Below are 18,323 nucleotides of genomic sequence, written 5' to 3'. Positions count from 1 at the left end.
AGCACTGTTCAGTATTTCTTGGGCTTCTTGTCCATGGAACCAGGAAGAGCTGATTTTTAAGAATGCTGTGATTTGTCAGACCTTGGGCATGAGACTCTAGACGGAGAACCTCCTGGGGCTCATCTGTCCCCAGAGAAAGGAAATGAAGGGAGGGACTTTTACTCTATTACTTGGGACAGCAACTAGAGCAGAATCACCTGCTGGTCCCATCATCCAGCCTCCACCTGTAGGGTGCGCTGAGCCAGCATGGCAGCCTGGGCCCCTCCGCAGCAACCTGAGCTTCTGGCCAAGACCTACTAGCTTCCTCTGCAGCCTCCTGCCTTTTAACCCAAGAGACCAAGCCACTGCCCATTTACTGAGCTGCCCCAGGCTTTGGGGTGGCAGCTTGGTACTTGTGGGGGGACCTCGACCTGCAAAGTCCCCTGGAGCCACAGGTGAAGTAAATCTACCAACACATGATCTGCGTGGGGAGAAAAGGCTGGCCAATCCCTCAGAGAAGAAGGGCCCTGATCTCCTTCTCCCTAGGCTTTTATTGAGTTCAGCAGGTAAGGAAGCACACAGAATGCACACATAGCTCATCAATCAATGGCACATAGTGTTGATCGAAGGTGAATAGGTATTGTTCAGAAGTAAAAATTGAAAGAACATAGGGTTCTCTTTAAATCAGGGCCTGTTAGCATGACGCTAGGTGGTAAGAACAACCTTGTGCTTGGAAACCGATCATCCAGTGTACGTTAACTCGATTAACTAGAAGACATTATTCTTAGCAGGACAGGCATCAAAGGAAATAATGAATTATTTGTCTTCAGGCCTGATTTCCCCCGGGGGGCTGCCTGTGCCCGCATGGGTTCATGCCTGCCGGCCAGCATTCCTGGTTTTCCAGTTGAGACTTAAGGTCAGTCCTTGTTCACACGGGGCTACAGTCCCTGATAGCAGGCAGGGTGGTTCCCCACTGCTACTTGGGGCTGTTGGTGCACTACAGCCTTAACCTCCCTGTCAGGGATCTGAAGAGCAAGCATCCCGGTCAGGGTGGCTCAGAAGCCCTCTCCTGAGGATGACACTTGGCAGGTGAGAGGCCCATGGAGTCACTGCTCTAGGAATGATGGCAGCTTAGCAATGGCAGCCACTTTAGGAACTAAAGACTTGACGCAGGTGCTGACTTGGACACAAGTCATGGAAACCAGGTTCCAGTGCAAAACCCAGTCTCGCCAGGTGCTGGTCCTAAGTCCAACCTCCCAAGATGCAGATTGTATTGCTCCCCCTGGCCTGCAGTCGGGGAGAGACTGAACTTCTGGACTCTGCTATTGCAATGAGATGAGGGGACTTGAATGTTCTCCCTCTAGGGTTGGATGGAGGTGCACTAGCTTCACGCGAGAGGGTCTAGAGATGTGGTTCTCAGAGCGGACTACACATTCCAATATCCCTGGTGCTTTAAAAATACCAATGTCTGGGCCTCTAAAATTCTCTGTGTGCGTTTGTGACTGTGTGCATACAACTTTAAAAAATTCATGTCTTCTAACCGGCAAGTGCTGATTAATAAGTCCCTGAATCATTTTTTTCCTGCTTTAATGAGGCATAATGGACAAAGAGACATTGAATATATTTAAGGTGTACATCATAGCCCTTCCATTTCTGTGCTCAGAGATGTTATCATGCCCCTCCCCACGCCAGACCAGCTGGTATTGCCCCAAAGCAAGAACAGTTTGCTCACACTTGTATCACTCCTTACTATGTGCAAAGCACTATTGTAAGCACTTAACTTGTATTAATGCTTTTAATATCATAACAACTTTACAGGGTAAATACAATCATCCCAGTTTTATAAATGAGACAACTCAGGCACAGAGAGGTTCAATAACTTGCCTAAGGTCACACAGCTAGCAAGTGGTGAAGCCAGGATTTGAACCCCAAGAAGTAGGGCTCCTTGACACTTAGTCATTGGAATAAGCATTAAGAGATCAGATTTAACATCATTTATATATTGTTTACCTAATGACTTTTTTGTATAATGTTTAAGAACTTTACATTTTTCCAATATTTTGGCTCTACTACAATTCAACTTGTATTTCTTGAAATGTAACAGTGGCAGACAGTAAGAGTAATCTCTAATAGAGACATTGGTAGTGTTTATGGAAGCCGGCATTATAAAGGGATTCTACTATATGTACAGAAACTGTGCCTAGCAGTCTGCCGATAAACAACTGTCAGCAAATGAACAGGTTACAGAATCATAGAATATACAGAACTTAAGAGCTGGAGAGGGTCCTATGGATCATGTAGTCCAGTGCTGTGATTTCATTCCTTCATTCATTCAATTTTCAATACTCTTTGAGCACTTTTCATCTGCCAGGCATATGCTGGGTGTGAAGCGCATCCCGATGCCTAGAGCACTCTTTCTGATTGCAAGGGACTCAGCCCCAGGGTCTGAGAGCCCTGAGCTCAAAGACACCTCTGAGCTGAAACACGCATCAGCAATTTACTGATTTCTAATCAAGAAAGGAGAATAACTGGCCCCCCGACAATACTTTACCTTAAAACGTGTATGATCTTTTCATTCCCATAAAGAGAATGTATTATATATATATTACTGTATTTAAAAATCAATTTTGAAAAGTTCTTGCAAATTACCCTTGTTAGTAAAAACACAATGTAGTTCATTAGGCTAAGCAAAGAGTTTTTAAAAGGGTTTTTTTTTTTTTTTGTCCTAATGAAAATAGTAGATAGTATTACAGAAACAAGTCATGAAGTGAAAAGTCGGTTTAAGTTGGTCATGCCTGTTTGCATTGAGTGCACCTGTGCACTAGCTAGGACTTTGGCTACAGGAACCAGGTTGAGCACCATGAGACCTTTACAACAAGGATACTGGCCAGTCTACGACATCTAAGAGAGCTGGACTGCAGGTTGGCTGGCCCAGGACACAGGGCTGCAGGGAAGCCAGGACTCTCCCATCTCCAGCTCTGAATTCTGCTCCTCTCTGTGCAGCCACTCCATTCTTTCTCCCCACAGGTCAGCTTTCCCTGACTCCCAAATGATGGTGGGAATTGGCTTCCGCCAACGATTCTGAATATATATCTCCCCTTTCCCACAGAGCAGTCAGACTGTGGAACCCTCTGAGTTTAAATTCTAGATTCCTAGGGAAAAGCTCACTAGCTCATTTTAGATCATGTGCCCTTCTCTGATCTGATTGTTATTATTAAAGCTCGAGCACTTACACATTTTTCTTTTTTTTATATTTTACTTATTAACATTAAAAGAGAAAAAATAATATCTTAATGGATAAAAAAATCCATCTCATAAACTTGACCACTCATCCTGAAAAAAAAAAACACAACTATTTAGCAAGGTAGGACAAAAATGAAATTTCCTTGATTTTTAAAAATTTTCTTTTTTTCATATTACCATTTAGTCCCCTTTTACCCTCCTCCCCGCTGCAATCACCACTGTTGTCCATGACCATGAGCTCTTTTTCCTTATCGCTCAATTCCTCCATCCCCTACCCTTCCCCCATTTTTCCTTTTTTTACTGATATTTTTTTTTTGAGAGAGAAAGAAAGGGAGGGGGGGGAGAGAGAGAGAAACATTGATTTATTATTCCACTTATTTATGCGTTCATTGGTTGACTCTTGTATGTGCCCTGACCAGGGATTGAACCCACAACCTTGGCATATCAGGATGACGCTCTCACCAACTGAGATACCCAGCCAGTGCTGATCTGATTTTTTTTTTTAACATTAGAAGTTTCTCCTTTAAATAATGCTAGCAGTAGCAACTAGTCCCAATCAAGAGTGTGCATCAGGGTATGGGGGATGAAGTTCAGAGAACAAAAGGTGTGTGTTAGGTGAGGCAAGGGCAGGGAAGAGAGCTGATCAAATAAAGTACAGGACAGTCTTTACCTTAGGCAACACATCTCTGTTAAAAATACACTGATACAGGAGAATCAAGATGGTGGAGGAGTGAGTGGAAGTCACACTGACCTCCTCCCACAACCAACCTGGAATTACAACTAAATTGTGAAGAAATCACCTGGAACAAACAACTGAACAATAGCAAGAGAGGAGTCTTGTAACCTCAGAGACAGAAGAATTGGCTTCAGCGCAATCTAACTGGTAAGGAGTGCGGTAGACACTCAAGAAGGCGGGCGGGGCACCCATTGCCAGCAGCAGCACCAGAAGGATATAAACACCACCAGTTGGATGCCCCTGAGGAGAGCGGGGTCTAAACCAAAAGTGGGGAATCTCCAGCCTACAGCACCAGAGCCCAAAAAGTACACGGAAAACAGCCAGTTGCAAAAAGCAGCAGGGTTGCTCTCTGCCAGAGGCTGGTGGCTGGAGACGCAAAGAACTGTTTAAAGGGCCAACGCATAAATTTTTATTTGCAGCCACTTACCCTGGTCTCTGGCAAAGGTGGGGGCAGAGTGGGCTAGAGACGCCTGAGGAGAGACTGGGGAAGGAGGCTTTGGGGAGAGAACAGAGAGAGTAGCTGGCAGGATCCCAGTGTGGACTCCTCCCCCATATGGCAGCAGCATGAGAGGATCTGATAACCCCGCCCCCAAGGAGTGACTCCACTCTGCCCTGAGCTGTCTAATGCAGCCTGCTGAGTGCAGAGTGACTAGATTAACAGCTGAAGGAGACAGCCACAAACAGTAGATTCCTGGAAGTCTCAAACAGACTGCCTAAGGTCAAACAGGGACAACATCTGACATCATCAGAGGCAGATCCAGGAAGAGAAAACAGCGGTCTCCTACCATAGAAGTTCACACCACAAAGTGAGGAAATCAAGACAGATAAACTTAAGAAGCAGAAGCAAAAAAGAAGAGTCTCACAAATAATGGGAAGACAAAGAAATATCCCCCACTCAAAGGGAAAGGAGGAATCCTCAGAAAGAGAACTAAATGAAATAGAGGCAAGTAAACTATCAGATATTGAGTTCCAAACAACAGTTCTAAGGAAGATCAATGAGCTCAGGGAGCTCAGAGAGAATTACAAAAAACTAGAGGGAAACTATGAGGAAGTAACTGCAAACTATATCAGCATGAAAAAAGACATAGAAACAAGAGGAAAGGAAGAAGACAAGAGGAAATGAAGAAGACAATTTCTGAATCAAAGAACACAGTAGAAGGAGTCAAAAGCAGGCTGGATGAAGCTGAGGACCGAATCAGCGAGCTGGAGGACAAGATAGAAAAAAAGCTCCCAGAAAAACCAAGAAAATGAGAAAAGACTCAAAAAGAATGAAGAGGCATTTAGGGAAATGCACGACAACCTGAAACATAATAATATCCATATAATAGGGATACCAGAAGGAGAAGAGGATGAGGAAGGGATAGAGAACCTGTTTGAAAAAGTAATGATGGAAAACTTCTCTAATTGGAGGAGAGAAAAAGTCACTTGAGTCCAGGAAGCACAGAGGCTCCCATTCAAGAGGAACCCAATAAGGCCCAATCCAAGACACATCATTAACCTGACAAATATAAAGACAAACAGAGAATCCTAAAGCAAGCAAGGGAGAAAGGGGTAGTAATGTATAAGGGAGCCCCAAAATGGCCAGCAGCTGACTTCTCAACATAAACACTGCAAGCCAGAAGGGAATGGCAAGAAATAGTCCAAGTCATGAAAAGCAAAGGCCTGCAGCCATGACTGTTCTACCCATCAAGGCTCTCAATTAAAATGGAAGGTGAAATAAGGAGTTTCCCAGACAAAAGAAGGCTAAAAGAATACACCTCCACCAAACCAGCCCTGCAAAATAGGCTAAAGGGACTGCTTTAAGATGAAGAAAAAGAATCTATGAATACCCAGTTCCTTTCGCAGTTGCCAATACTTGATATTACCAATATTTTTTAATATGTATTAATCTGATTGTGACAGGTGTGTTATTTTAATTGTTCCTTTATTATTTGTTGAAACAAAACCTGTTTTTGTATATTTCTTGCCTATTTCTATTATTTTTTAAAAAGCTTCAAATGACTCTGTGGTATTCTTTATTCATTTTTTGATTAAATGTTTGTAGATTTTTTTCCCTAAAAAAATAACAAAACAAACCATTAACCCTTTTTTAGATGTGTTGCAAATACTTTCCTTTTCTATTGTTTGTCTTTTAACTTTTATAATGTATATTACTGTACAGTCTTAAATGATTAATATAGTCATATTGTCAATATTTACTATATAACTTCTGGGTTTGAATATTTTACTGCAGGGTAAGAAAAATATTAGCTTGTATTTTCTCCTAAAACTCCTTAGATTCTACATATTGATTTTTAACTCACCTGAATATTTCTTGTATAATGTGTGAAATATGGCTCTATATTTGTTTTATTTCAAGTAATAGTGGTCCATGCACCTTATTTGTTGAATAAGCCTTATTTTCCCCATTGATTTGAAATATCAACTTAATCATATATTACATTTTTGGACAGATATATACATTTGTCTCTAGAATGTTCATTTTATTTCATTGATCTACTTGATTATTTCTGTGCTGGTGTCATGTTGGTTTAATTGCTGAGGTTTTATAATGGTTTTACATTTTTTAATATTTTATAATTAACTTTGACATTAAAAAAAATAAAATCAATCTGCACTTAAGAAAGAAAGAAAGAGAGATGGAACTCCTACCTTTTGCGACACCATGGATGGAACTGGAGAATATTAAGCTAAGTGAAATAAGCCAGTTGATGAAAGACAAATAACATATGATCTCACCTATAAGTGGACTCTATTCGACAGAATATACTAACGAACAAATAAACCACAGGTGTGGAAACCTGGAGCAGATTGAAAGTGGCCAAAGGGGATGGGGAAGGAGGACAATGGTGGAAAGAAGGGGAAGAGACTAGACAAGGAACATGTATGAATGACCCTTGGACAAGGAGAACAGAGTGGGAATTGACTGTGGGAGCAGGGGGTGGGGGTAGGATGGGTGGAGGGAGTAAAGGGGGAAAAATCGAGACAACTGTAATATAATAAACATGATTTATAAATTAAAAAACACAAAGTTAACAAAAAATAAAATAAAATAATAAAAATAAAAATACACTGATACAATCAACAATTCCACTCCTAAGTAGTTACCAAAAAGAATTAAAAACAGAATCTCGAAGACATATCTGCACACCATGTTCATGGCAGCATTACTTATAGTGGCTGAACGGTGAAAGCAATCCCAGAGTTCATCAAGGAACAAATAGATAAACAAAATGTGGTCCCTACATACAATGGAATATTATTTAGCCTTAAAAAGGAAGAAAATGCCAGCTCCTGCAACAGCATGGATAAACAGTGAGCATGTTACCCCAATAGTGCAGTCATGGAAGGACAGATATTGTATGATTTTGTCTATATGAGGTCCCCAAAGTAGTCACATTTATAGGGACAGAAAGCAGAATGGGTGCCAAGGGTTACAGGGAGGGGAAATGGAAAATTGGTGTTTAATGGGTACAGCGTTTGGGGAGATGAAGGCCTCTGGGGATGGACTGTGGATAATGGCTGCACAATGTGAAAGTACTTAATGCCACTGAACCACAGACTTAAAAAACAGTTAAGATGGTAACTTTCATGTCATGCATATTTTACCAAAATTAAAAGAAAACACAATTTTTTAAAATCTTTGATAAAGGAAACACATCCAAATTTCGTAAGAGGCTAAGAAGTATATACTCAACTTTGGCAATCTGGTGGAAAAGGCTAATCCCCACTTGGAAAGAATTAGAAAGGGGTACCCAGAAGTAATCCACCCCACCTTTGGCTGGGCCCTGCATTAACTCCACAGCTGCACAGGTCAGTCCCATGCAGAGAGTTGGGTCAGTCCTTGCTGCACACAGTTCAGCACCAACACCAGAGGCTTTGTGACTCTGCCCAGGGGAAACAGCCTCCTCCTCACCAGATACCTTGAACAACCTCCTCTTGGTCTTAAACCTGCTTTTCCTGGTCTGTGGGCATTTCCAAGACCAATGAGAGAACCAAAGAAATAAAAACAAAAAACAAAGCAATCCCCAGCTCTCCTCAGGGACTCCTTTAAGAATACCCCTCAGACAGACCAAAGGTGAAATTCCAGCTCCATTATTTGCTCATTGTGCAAGTAACTTAACATCACTAGACCTCAGTTTCTTCATTTATAAGATGAAATTTCATGGGGCGGGGGGGTGACCTTAAAGATTAAATGAGAGTGTTGGGTTTATTTCTTTTCTGTTCTTATTGTTCTTTGAGAGACCTATTCAGACTTCACATGGTAAAGATCTTAAAAATGAGGCCTATGTTCCCCAAAAAATAAAGGAAACCACTCCCAGATCAGTAACAACTATGCCTAGGATATTGCTAGAATCTTGCAAGAAAAAAGGGTGCCTCGGACCAGCTTCAGTTAGGTTGACCCCTGGGTCTATAATTTTGTGTTGGTCCCTCGTTGCTTAGATGGAATCAGTCACCTTCCTCCAAAACAGGAATGACAAAAGCAGAAACACCCACATTTCTTCCAGTGGTCCAGAAGCCCTAAGATTGTTCCCATTCACTCCTCATAATTAAAAATAGATCAATCAACACCAGGGTTATATATATAATAGGTGATATTGGCTCATTATTAAGACACTTGTCTCATTAACTTCAGGTTACTTGAAAGGGATGCAGAAAAACTTGGGCAGGGTAAGTGGGAGTGAAAATAATTAGAGGGTTGGATACTAGGACTTAATAGATGGCAAAGACAGTTTTAGGAAAAAATCTTAGGCTGACCAAAATTTTGAGTCATCTGAACATTTTTTAATGTGTTCCTTTCATACTTTTCACTCAGGTCTCAGAATTTCACTCCAGTCTCACACGCTTCCCCAGTCTCACAAACCCCCTTTCATACATCCCTACGCAGAAAACTTCACCCCCACAAGCCCACGGTCACCACTTGTTAACACCTGTCCTATTCACACAGACACCCTTTCATAAATTCTCTCAACAGAGAAACCCAGGCACCGGTCAACACATGTGCATGTACACACACACTCACAACATACACTAGCATTCCAAGTCTCATCCTCTCAGACTCTCCTGGTCACTGTTTCTGCCTTTCATTCGAGTTCTCCACATAAGTTTCCTTCGACAAGTGCAATATTTATTGAGTGACCATGACCACAGGTACACATGACCCTGGGAGGGACAGAACTGAAGAAGTGGTCTTTGCTCTCAAGGAGCTCAGAGTCTACTCAAGAACAGAATGTGGAGGTGGGGGGAATTGTGGGAAAATCTAAATGCACGGCATGAGTAAAGTCCTAAAATTGAAGAAAAACACAAGGAAAGTGAAAGTAAAGGGGAAAAAAGGGGAAGAGGGGACACAAGGAAGAGAAGGTTTCTCCTACCGGGAGACAGACGTGATGAAGAGAAGCAAGTGCTTGAGAATAATCTTGAAGAATTAGAAAGATGTTGCCAGGTGGGCAAGAAGGACAAGGTTGTTCACCAGAGAGAGAATGTGAAGGAAGGGAGAATCCGTATGGCATGACAGGATGTGATGTGCCAGAACACAGCGAGGAAGACACAGGCAGATGGGGTTGGAGAGGCAAACAGGGAGAGATAATGAAAATCTTTTTATGCCATGCAAAGTAATTTTAAACTTGTTCAATATTCAGGGGTAAGTTACTCAGGATACTTTTGGTGGCAAATAACATAAAAAGTCAATTCTGGAGATTTAACTAATAAACAAAATGGATTACCTCATAAAACTGGAAACCCACAAGAGAGGCACACTATGCTCAGTGTCATCAAAGACCTAGGTTATTTTTATCTGTTTCCTATTCGATCTTCATTATGTTGCTCACCCTCCTCTTCATCACAAAATGGTTGCAGTGGCCTAAAGCATTACATCCTCACACAGCAATATTCAGAGGCAGAAAATAATTACTTCTTTCTGTTTTTCTCTTTTTGAGGAATCAGAATCCTTTCCTTGTGTCTCTTTTTAAAAAATAAGAATCTTCTCCCAGAATCTCCTCCACTCCAGCAGGTTTCCTCTCACCCCAAAAGTCCGTAAGTCAAATTTTAACCAGGGGATTTGTCGTGGTACCTCAGTACTTGTCCTTAATTCGTTCTGGAACTCATGATGAGTGCCAAAACCAACAAGTACCAAACAAGTGATGAAGCATTTTCTCTTGTGGAGCGGCATCGGGATTCATTCAAGTTCTAGCAAGCGCAATGAGTCCTGAGCAAGCACCGAGTGCTGACTCATTTTTTTTCTTGTCAACATGCGATGAGTACAGGGTTTGATGAGTTCTGAAGCCCACGAGTACTGAGGTTTGACTGTACTTGATTGGTTGACTAATCGAGGCTGTGCACATGGAGTCTACGACCCCCTGAAGCCCACAGCTGACAGAGAACTGGACAAATCTTGTCTCTATTGGCAAAGAAGGGGGTGGCCGCTGCCATCACTATGCAAAGCCTCAGCAAAACCACTTTGGAATTCTACAAAAGAAGGGCTTTCCAAACCCATAGGGATTTCACTGAGAATGAGGGCCCATGTGTATGTGCTTCCTTCTGCCTCAGCTCGTCTCCTTCTTCTAAAAAAATTTCTTTAAAATTTATTTTTAGAGAGACAGGAAGGGAGGGAGACAGAAAAGGAGAGAAACACCTGTGTGAGAGAAACATCTATCATTGCCTCTCATAGGTGCTCCAACCAGGGACTGAACCTGCAACCCAGCACATGCCTGACCAAGAATCAAACTAATGACTCTTCACTTTCTGGTATGATGCCCAACCAACTGAGCCATATCGATCAGGACTCATCTTCTTTTGAATGTTCTAACCCACCAGCGGCTCCTTCTGAATCCCCTTTGCTGGTTCCTCTTCATGTCCCTTACCTCTAAATCTATCTGCCTCAGATCTCTCTTTTCTTTCTACCTTGAGATCAGAGAACTCCAAATAGGCTTGCCTGAGGTCCTCAGTGTGTGGGTCACAGAGAGTTTTAAAGAGAGTTGAAGACCTGGCTCCTCAACTTCCACATGTCTTCTCTCCTGGCTCAAGAATGTGTCTGGATGGAGGTGTGAGTTCTCCTCTCCTCCTTCTGCTTGTAAACAAAAGACCAGCACCTCGTACCACAAAATTTCTGAACCTTACTGAGACTCATTGATCCAGGCAGTAAAAAACTCCAGGGGTATGTGCTCCTGAGGAAAATCTGGTGAGAATAAAACAAAGAGAATACCAAAGGAGAAAAGCTGTAGCCAAAGGGTTTGATTTCATCACAGAGACAAACTCACTTTTTTAAAACAAGTCAGTAATTCATAAAAATTTATTCTGGGCAAGAATTTCACCAAAGGCAAAAGAAGAATATGGAAATATATTCTCTGAGCCACATATTTAATACCATAATATTGAGGTTAATAGATGTCATTTAAGAAATCAGTGTTTAGACAAGTCAATCAGCTATTGAAGCTATTTTCTAATACTATGATTGTGATAAGTGATAAAATAAAATTATATTTTCATTCTGAGACAAATTCATTTTTACCTTAGAATCAGAATCATATTTATCTTAGATTCAGAATTCACAACTGAGAGGGTTGTCCCAGGAAATGTTTTAGTACATTTATTTCATCTGATAAATAAAGTCAGACTTTTGATGACAGCAAGTCTGGTGGACTGGTTTGATGGTAGGATGGGATGGTACGCTGTGCCTCTCAGTCTGGTTAGATGGCGGGCTTTCTCCTAAAGCAACGAGCAAGACATGCAGCTCCAGCATCAGATAAAAACATGTAAGACATGCTTATGATGAAATTTTTGTTAAAATATTTTATTAACAAATGTATATTAATAAATAATTTTAGGAGTCTTGATAAAATCCTTCTTATTCTATTTTCCAGAAGCAAATAACTTTTATGATAGGTAACAAATTCTTTTCTAGCTCTGGTGATTTTCAATTCTTAGTTTTCATAAAAATTGGAAGAGATCTAATAGAGCTGTCAGCTGATAGGTCCTTACAAACAATCCATCTGATGATGGATTATTATATGACTTTTGTCACATAACTCTGAAAACTTTCAAAGAATTGTGTGACACTGCTATACTAAAACTTTTTTCTTCATTTATTTATTTATGAGAAAAAGATTAATTAGCTCTTCTACTTATAGAAATGAAAAATTAGAAGAATATTGTTGCTGAATCTTGTCTCTAGCAATAATAACAGTTACTCACAGATACAAACTAATTTGCAAAAAAATGCCCATTTCATGAAGAGATGTTTAATGACTATTTAACATCTATAATGATTGGTTTTTTTATCATTTAATAGATTATTATGTTGTTTGCCCAGTTATGCACTGAGATTAATTGTAGAGACAAATCAATGCCGAAGAAAAAAATTTAACATTAGGGCGTATGGTTTCAGAAAAAATATAAATTGGCAGAAAAAGTACGACAGGATGATAAATGAAAGATGTACAAGCTTGAAGACATATTGCATTAGAAAAATATCGTGTGAGGAAGTGGCATGGAAAAGCCCTCGGGCCTTGGCATGCCCTATTTTATTCCAGTTGACTACAAATGTAAGTTAAACGAGAGAGAAGAAAATGTCAAATTTCCAACCGTTAAAGAAGAGCCTGTTTATATACTTTAAAAATTAATGAATAAAGGTGGCTATAAAATCACTACCATGTTTGGATTTCATGGAAACACTTAAAAGAACAATGTAGCAACTTAAAAATGTTTGTGCCTCAAACATGCCTAAAATAATCAGTGATTATTTAAACTTATAACAAAGCTGTAATTATCAACTTAAAATGTGTGAGCAGAATCATAGATTTTCAAATTCTTTTAGAGGCTCATTTCCATTTATGGAACATTGAACTCAACATAAACTTGTAAAGACCTATCAGCTGCAGAAATTATTTTTCTTTTTACAAGTGAACCAAAACTTTCATCAATATAAAACACATACCAATCATAAAGCGAGTCTTAATAAATTTCAAAGGACTGAAATCATACTGGGTGTATTCTCTTTATTAATTTTTTATTATTTTTTATTGATTATACTATTATAGTTGCCCAAATTTTCCCTCTTTACCCCCTTCCCCACAGCACCCCCCACTCCCTCAGGCAGTCCCCCCACCATTGTTCATGTCTATGATCATAGGATTAAGTTCTCCTTTTCCACTTCCTGGGCTGTACTTTACATCCCCCTTGGCAATTTTGTAACTATTTGTACTTCTCAATCCCCTGACCTCTTCACCTATTCCCCCACAACCCCCCTCCTGCGCCAATCTGGCAACCAACAGAACTCTCTCAGTATCCATGATTCTCTCTCTGTTCTCCTTGTTTGCTTAGTTCGTTTCACAGATTCAGTTGTTGATATATATGTATTTAGTGTTTATAGTTTTGATCTTCTACTTTTTCTCATGTTAAGTCCATTAACATTTTGTGTAATAGTAGTTTGGTGATGATGAACTCCTTTAGTTTTTTGTTGTCTGGGAAGCTCTTTATCTGCCCTTTTATTTTAAATGATAGCTTTGCTGGGTAGAGCAATCTTGCCTGTAGAGCTTTTCATGACTTTGAATATTTCTTTCTTGTCCCTTCTAACCTGCAAAGTTTATTTTGAGAAATCAGCTGACAGTCTTACAGGAACTCCTTTGTAGGCAACTAACTTTTTTCTCTTACTGCTTTTAAGACTCCCTCTTTATCTTTAAGTTTCGGCATTTACATTTTGATGCGTCTTGGAGTGGGCCTCTTTGCATCCATCTTGTTTGGGGCTCACTGTGCTTCCTGGACTCGCACGTCTAATTCCTTCACCAAATCAGGGAAGATTTCTTTCACTATTTTTTTCAAATAGATTTCCAATTTCTTGCTCTTTCTCTTCCCCTTTTGTCACCCCTATGATGCAAATGTTGGTATGTTTGAATTTGTCCCAGGGGCTCTTTAGCCTATCCTTGTTTTTTTGGATTCTTTTTCCTTCTTGTTGTGGTTGTTGTTTTACCATTCTTTTTTTTATTATTGTTCAAGTACAGTTGTCTCCATTTTCACCCCACCACTACTCCCCGCCCCACCCATCCCCACCTTCTACCCTCAATCCTACCCCGCTTTGGCTTTGTCCATGTGTTTTTTATACATGTTCCTTGATGACCCTTCTCCTATTTTCGCCCATTATTCCTCTCCCCTCTTCCCTCTAGTTACTGTCAGTTTGTTCTTTATTTCAGTGTTTCTGGTTATGTTTTTCTTGCTTGTTTGTTTTGTTGATTAGGTTCCACCTATAGGTGAGATCATATGGTATTTGTCTTTCACCCCCTGGCTTATTTCACCTTGCATAATGGTCGCCAGTTCCATCCATGCTGTCGTGAAGGGTAGTAGCTCTTTCTTTCTGCTGCGTAGTATTCCACTGTGTAAATGTACCATAGTTTCTTGATCCACTCATTTACTGATAGGCACTTAGGTTGTTTCCAGCACTTGGCTATTGTAAATTGTGCTTCTATGAACATTGGGGTGCATAGATTCTTTTGAACTGGTGTTTCAGGATTCTTAGGATATAATCCCAGCAGTGGAATTACTGGGTCAAAAGGCATTTCCATTTTTAGTTTTCTGAGGAAATTCCACAGTTTTCCACAGTGGCTGCACATGTCTATATTCCCACCAGTAGTGCACTAGGGTTCCCTTTTCTCCACAACTTCTTTATTGATTTGTTTATGATGGCCATTCTGACCCGTGTGAAGTGGTATCTCATTGTGGTTTTAATTTGCATCTCCCTGGTGGCTAGTGATGCTGAGAATCCTTTCATATGTCTCTGGGCCCTGTGTACATCCTCCTTGGAGAAGTGTCTGTTCAGGTCCTTTGTCCATTTTTTAATTGGATTGTTTGTCTTCCTGGAGTGGAGTCATGTGAGTTCTTTATACATTTTGGAGATCAAACCCTTATCCAAGACATCATTTGCAAATATATTTTCCCATATGGTTGGTTCCCATTTCATTTTGTTGATATTTTCTTTAGCCGAGCAGAAGCTTTTTATATTGATGAGGTTCCATTTGTTTACTCTTTCCTTTATGTCCCTTGCTGTAGGGGATATATCAGTGAAAATATTACTGCATGGAATATCTGAGATTTTCCATCTTGTTGTTCTGATTGGTTGCTTGTTTTTGCTTCCTTATGTTCCAAATCATTGATTTGATTCTTGGCTTCATCCACTCTACTGTTGTTTTCCTGTAAATTGTTTTTTATTTCAATTAGTATGTCCTTTGTTTCTGACTTGATCTTTTTTATTCTGTTGCGATCCTCACTAAGTTCCTTGAGCATCCTTATAACCATTGTTTTGAACTCTGTGTCTGTTAGACTCCTTAACTCCATTTCATTTAACTTTTCTTCTATTTTTTTATGTGTTTGTTTCTATGTATTAGGTAGAACTGCTATGACTCCCTGTCTTGGTGACATGGCCTAATGTAGTAGGTGTCCTGTAGGGTCCAGTGGCACAGCCTCCCCTATCAGCCAAGCTGAGTACTCAAGGTGCACCCTTAGTGTGGGCTGAGTACACCCTCCTCTTGTAGTTGAGCCTTGATTACGGTTGGCAGGTCAATGGGAAAGGTTTACCCAGGCCAGTCAGCTGAAAGGACTGGCTGTGACCACTGACCACCAACCTCTGCCCTCTGCAGGGGATCAGCAGTGCTGGAGCAGCATGTGGTGCTGCTTTTATGCGGTCTCTAGCTGTCCACTCGGTGCTCATGGTCTGGGGTTTCCTGGATGGTGCAGGCCAAAGTCAGTCCTCACCTGTGTTTTGCCTGGAGTTACCCTGCTTGAGCTATTAAGCAATCTGAGATGGCTGCTGTTTGTGCTCTGCTTGGAGATTTCCGGGTGAAGCCAAGCTGTGAAATTAGGCTAGTTGCTGCTAGTCCCAGGCCTGGGGCCCCTTAGCAAGAGGTACAGAGGCTGGGGGCTCACTGAGAATGTCTGTTGCTTGTTTGAGAGGATTTAGGAAGTTGTGAAACATGAGCCAAGACTAGCCATTCATATGAGAAAGCAGCTTAAGTGTGCAGCTTAAGTTGGGTGCGATGGAGACTCTGGGGATCTCCAAGACAGGGCAAAAATATTAGGTTGATGGAGTCTCAGGTATGGCACCAGCTTTCCAGCTCTGTGGCTCAGTGGGGGGACAGGGTTCAGAAAGGGAACAATGGCCTTTGCCCCTCTTTTTGTCTGGGAGAAAGCTGATCCCCAGCTCTTGCCTTGATACCAGACACTTCAGTTCCTCCCTGTGTGTCACTGGTGCCATTCAAGCTGCTACCCCAGGGCTGGAGCTTGGAGGGAGTGAGTCTGAGTAAGTCCATGTGTGTGTTCTTTAAGAGGAACTGCTTGGAACTCCAGAAGTTTTTCCACTAACTCAATCCCCTTTGGTTTTTGCAGCCAAATGTTATGGGGACTTATCTTCCTGGAACCGGACCCCTGGGCTGTGGTGCCTGGTGTGGGGATGGACCTCTTCATTCCAATGATATCCCTCCCAAATTTTTACCCACCACACATGGATGTGGAACCAACCAGTTCCACATCTCTGCTCCTCCTACCAGTCCGGTTGGATGCGGTTTCTTTAATTCCATAGTTGTCAGACTTCCATTCAACAAGACTTCTGACAGTTCTGAGTGATGGTTGTTCTTTATTTTAGTTGTAATTTTGATATGGTTGTGTGAGGAAGTAAGCCCTCTTTACCTATGCTGTAATCTTGACCATAAGTCAGATTACAAAAATTTTAAATTCCATTTAAAAACCTTAAAATCCCTAAAATCCTAAATTTTTAAATTCCGTTTAAAAACCTTAAAATCCCTTAAAACTTAGGGATAAATTTAACAAAAGCTGTGTAGGCTTTCTTCACTGAACAGTACAAACCACTGCAGAGAGAAATTAAAGATCAGAATAGACAGAGTTCTCATGCTCATTGTTTGGAAGACTTCATATTGTTAAGATTAAAGTTCTCCCCAAAATGTTTCTAAAATACATATGAAAATGTAGAATAACCTAGTATAACAGAGAAGGACAAAGTTGGGGGTCTTATACTACATGATTTTAAGACACACTAAAGAGGTACATTAATCAAGGCCTGCAGTATTGATGAACAGATCAATGGAACAGAATAATCCCACAGATATGTGGTCAAGTGATTTTTGACAAAGGCATCAAAGAAATCCTATGGGGAAAGAAAAATTTTACCATCAAATTGTGCCAGAACAATCGGATATCCATATGGAAAAGAAATGAATGTTGATGCTTATTTCATACCATACAGAAAAATCAATTTAAGTTGGATCATAGGTTTAAAAATAAAATTTGTATAGGAAAATAGAGAAGATCTTTGAAACCTTGGAATACGCAGGGCTCTTAGAACATTAGAAAACACAAACTATTAAAAAAATACTAATTGTACTTTAAAATTAAAAACTTCTCATCAAAAGGCTCAGTTATGAAAATGGGCAGGTAAGCCACAGATCTTGAGAAATATTTATTGACAAAGTATTTTTTAAAAATATTTAAACTTTTTATATCTGAAAAAGTACAAAAAACATCAAAAATCTATAATGAGTAGACAAACCAATAAAAAATGGGCAAAGGGGGGAAAATTGAGACAACTGTAAAGAATAATTATAAAATATTTTTTAAAAATAAAATACTTGTTTTGATAGTGCAAATAAATAAATTATGATTCTATAAAATTATTTTTACATGAGTTTTTTAAACTATGCCACTTTCTTTAATAACTCCAGATGGCATGAGTTTTGGTGTGCTTGTTCACTAATATATCCCCAGCACTTAGGAGGGGGGCAGGAACACTGTCAGCATGTAATCAGTGTGGTTTGGAAGAATGAATAGTTTCTAGTATTCTCAGCATTTTTCCTATTTGTCAATGCTCCTCTTAAAATGTGAAATCTCAACTAAATAAAACATTTGAGATAAAAACAAAACAAAATGGGCAACTCTTGTTCTTGTTTTTCTGATATATTCTCAGAAATGGAATCCCTGGGCCATAAAGCAGTTCCATTTTAAACTTTTTGAGGAAATGCCAAACTGTTCCCCACAGTGACTGCACCTGTCTGCATTCCTACAGTCTGCAATAGTGCACAAAGGTTCCCCTTTCCTCTACATCCACACTAACACTTACTGTTTGTTAATTTGTTTATGATGGCCATTCTGGCAGGTGTGAGGTGATATCTCATTGTGGTTTTAATTTGCATTTCTCTGATGATTAGTGACATTGAGCATCTTTTCCTATGTCTGTTGGCATCTGTCCTCTTTAGAGAAGTGTCTATTCAGGTCCATTGCCCATTTTTCAACTGGATTATTTATGTTTTTGGTGTTGAGTTGTATACGTTTTTTTAAATAAATTTTGGATATAAACCCCTTATCAGACATA

The sequence above is a fragment of the Pteronotus mesoamericanus genome, unplaced genomic scaffold (genome assembly GCF_021234165.1).
Source record: "Pteronotus mesoamericanus isolate MK-2021 breed Mesoamerican mustached bat unplaced genomic scaffold, CSHL_Meso_final contig_130, whole genome shotgun sequence".
Classification (NCBI taxonomy): Eukaryota; Metazoa; Chordata; class Mammalia; order Chiroptera; family Mormoopidae; genus Pteronotus; species Pteronotus mesoamericanus.
This window is presented reverse-complemented; position numbering follows the sequence as displayed.